Raw genomic sequence first — 3919 nt, forward strand, 5'->3', positions numbered from 1 at the left:
GTGTGGTAAGAATGTCGGCCGAAAGACACGCACGTACTCGGAAGATGCCCTCGAAGATCAAGTTCAAGGATGACCGTGAGGCAAGAGTGTTAAAGCGTCGTTCCTTGCGCGGCTCCATAGGGCCGTTCTGGGTAGTGGCGTGCTCAGAAGCTACCTCATTCCACCCCCTACCCTTTTGTGGTTTTGGGTTGTGTTGGAAGGTGCCAAGTACAAGACGATGTTTTTCCTCTTGGTGGATCTCTCTCTCTCTCTCTCTCTCTCTCTCTCTCTCTCTCTCTCTCTCTCTCTCTCTCTCTCTCTCTCTCTCTCTCTCTCTCTCATCGGCTCATGCGCAGAAGTAATGTGACCTACCGCATAGCCTGCCCCATAGTATCTTTAAGTGAACCTGTGTGACACGTATTAAGGCCTGCCTCTCTCTCTCTCACACACACGCACGCACAGTGGAAGCCTTCACTGATACGTACAACAATGCACACAGCACTGATTCATACATTAATAATGTACACACATGGGAGGGCACGCTCACACAGATTGACCGAGGTCCCCCCCCCAACCCGTGACATGGGGGGACACTTTAAATGATTCAGTTCTGCGTATGATAGGATTACGTGCAGTGTACACCTGTGCTGAAAGCTTAGGTACATTACACTTAAAATGTAGTTATGAGTAGTATAAATGTGCAGGAAGGACGTGGGTATTCTACGGAAGTAATTATTACGGAAATTGTGACAGACATGACGCCGAGACATTGGTCTGTCTTCTGATTGTCAATCTTGTCTCCATCGTTTGTTCGTTAACTTTGGGCTTTATTTATTTCTTTATTCTTATTTGTTTGGTTTTTATGTGTTTTTTAATTCCATTTGTTTTTAATTTGTTTATTTTTATTTATTTTATTTTTATAGTGATTACTGAATATTGCCATGCGTGACTATTGCCAGCCATCCCTAAATATTTAAATTGCAATCTACTAAGCTTTGCTCACCTTTACCAACCAGCAACATAGTCCTTAATATTTTTTTCCGTGAATAATTACATCCTTAAAAACTCGTGAACTTCCAGTTGTATACAACTACTCTCACACCTGATTGCCATTGGTACGTGTATGATAACCGACGTCAACCTGAAAGAGACTGAACGAAATCTATGATTAATTACCCTCGCATGCTTAAACACTGTAATTCAATACATCTGGTTCTTCATATGTTATATTTACTCTCGTCTGTCCGTATTTTTCCGCTGTACTCACTGAACTGTACCAGTTAATACCACAGCCACTTTACTGGCTATGATCTTTGTTTGTTCCTACACCGAAAGTAACCTTACTAGCCAGTATTTTTTTAATCTACATATGCCCTTTTATTTCACATGACCTCGAAGTATCTGCTGTTCTTTCTACCTCTCCCCCTACCTTTGTTGTTGTGACCGTGCTAATCTTCACAATGTATTAACCTGTACTATCCGAACATCTAGATCAGCGTTTCCTAACCTTTTCTAACCATAGCACCCCCTGTTGTCATGTCTAAGCAGCCCAGCACCCCTATCTTGTTATTAGAAGGATAAAAGAAAGTGAAGTGTACTGCTTGATGATTTATTTTCTTGATTTCTTAGAACTGAAATAAATTGACAATATTGTTTGTAGAAGAAATAAGAACACCCTAGAAAAATAAAATAGCACGGAAAAAGTCAAATATGCACAACTAGGTAATCAATGATACATGAATGTGATTTTTGTGTGCATCACTTCCCAGCACACCCTATAATTGATTTCAGCACCCCAGGTTGGGAAACGCTGGTCTCGATGGAAAATTACCCTGCCTAAACTAGCAAACTGTACTCTCATTTACTTTACCGATTTTTACACGGGTTGGGTGTTCCAGCGAGGGGGCGACACTGCAGTTACCCTGAATACCTTTCTCATGAGCCTTTCCGTGGTCCGCTAATTGCTTTCCCCTCCCCGGTAACTTCTTACACAGCAGAAATCTCGACAAAACTACTTTTAAGTCGGAAATATCCCTTCTTAAATAGCAGCTTACCCGTTGCTTCCCGTGTCTACGAGCACCCTTCTTGCATGTCATGTCCGAGCCCCTTAATCCCCCTTGGCGTACGTAACTAATCATCCTCCTAGCGTGACCCGTTCTTGTCCGAAGACTGGAGGAAGCCGTTTGCCCTTCCAGCCTCCGAAATGCTTCCGTCAGCATCGCGGTGACACAAGAAAAACTGACGAGGGGAGCGTGGTTGGCCTTGCCCCCTTGGAGGGTAAGGCATTCTTCTGCAACGCCTTGGCTACAGCAATAGGCCTTGGACGTGACAACTCCTTCGCTTCCTTTTCTTCTTTTCTCTTTCTTATCTTTATTCACATTTCTTCTGTTCTTCCTCCCCTCTTCCTCTTCCCTTTCGTTTCTTCCTCTACCTTTGCAACCCATCCCTCATCCCTATCCCTTTTACCTCCTGTTTCTGCCTCCAACTCGTAAAACGATGATGACTTTGTTGACCTCCGTTGTCACAGAATCGATGATTGTTTTTGAATACAGAGGATTTAAACTTAACTCAACACTATATAAATCGATTACAGTATGGTTTAAAGAAGATGCATCCCAATTTGAATCGGGAACAGCTTAATTCGGATAGGGTGTAGCATGATTAGAATTGGTCATGAAATTGTAGCTTAGGCAGCATCAATCTCGTCGGACTGTAGCAGGAGAGTTGCCAGATGCATGAAGCTGGTCACCCTATATCGATACGGATCGGGTACAGTATACCTCGGGAGCACCACGTGACTCACCCATCACAGTTGACCTGAATTGGTCCATCACTGCCCGGTGAGGTCCTTCGTACACCGTGAACATAGGTCAAATTCCTCTCGGGACGCGCTAGCCGCTTAGTCAACCGACACCAGTGACGTCACGTCGCCTGTCCTTTGTTGGCGCGCGGCGATGACATCACAATGGAGAACGCTGAAAAGTGGAGTCAGGTAATCGTACTAACTACACTTAACCACTTCAATATGGTGATGCATTTGTTCCGACTGAGGGTCGGTGAATTTTTTTATACAATTGAGTGGATGAGACACCGATCCGAAAGGGGTTTTCGCCGATTGATACCCCCGCCCATACGTCTCTTAGCTGATCAAAACCTGCCTTTGGGTGGAACAAAATCAATCTAATAGGTCACCGTGATGAAGGGGTTGGAGGCCTTGAGCCGCCGGCGTATATGCACGTGTAGCATCCGGGAGCGACGTAGCAGGTCAGCATATGTTATTCCAACATAAAGCTGTTGGATTTCAGATATATAGAATAGTCCTCTGTCCCGAGATTGTATACATATTTTTTTTTCCTGAGAACTCAAACATTCCCAGTAGGAATGCACGAGATTCCAGAGAGGAACAGTGTCTATCTATATTATTTAACCATCACACAGAAACGTTTTATACTACCTCTTTCCATGAAAAAAAGACAAGAAAAAATCCATCTCGTGGTTACCCGTCCATGTAAGGGTGGGTGGGGCGGAGGAGGGGGTGGGTGACGACGATGTAATTGGTACACATCGTGTGCAACCACGGGCGAAAGGTGACCATTTGTCACACAAGAATTTCGATCTCGTACAACACCAACTGTAGCCCGTGGTCACTGCTCCTCCTCTTCCTTCTCATTGTCCTCTTATTCCTGCTACTACTCCTCCTCCTCGTCGTCGTCGTCGTCGTCGAACTCTTGCTTCTCCACCTCGTTGCCCTCCTGTTACTCCTCTTCCTCCTCTTTCTCTTCCCCCGCGTCCTCCTACTCCAGCTGCTACTCTTTCACCTCGTCCTCCTCCTCCTCCTCCTCCTCATCATCATCTTCCTCCTCCTCTTCCTCGTCCTCATCATCATCTTCCTCCTCCTCCTCCTTCTCCTCCTCCTCCTCCTCCTCCTCGTACAGGAGAC

At 45.1% G+C, this 3919-nt stretch overlaps 1 protein-coding gene across 3 annotated transcripts in view; it reads left to right on the top strand.

Moving 5' to 3' along the window:
- Shrm (shroom) overlaps nt 1-3919 on the top strand; it is a 1346254-nt gene that overhangs the window by 1329325 nt on the left and 13010 nt on the right. The gene's annotated exons all lie outside the window — the stretch shown is intronic.

The sequence above is a fragment of the Oratosquilla oratoria genome, chromosome 34 (genome assembly GCF_046742065.1).
Source record: "Oratosquilla oratoria isolate Oo_2021 chromosome 34, ASM4674206v1, whole genome shotgun sequence".
Lineage (NCBI taxonomy): Eukaryota > Metazoa > Arthropoda > Malacostraca > Stomatopoda > Squillidae > Oratosquilla > Oratosquilla oratoria.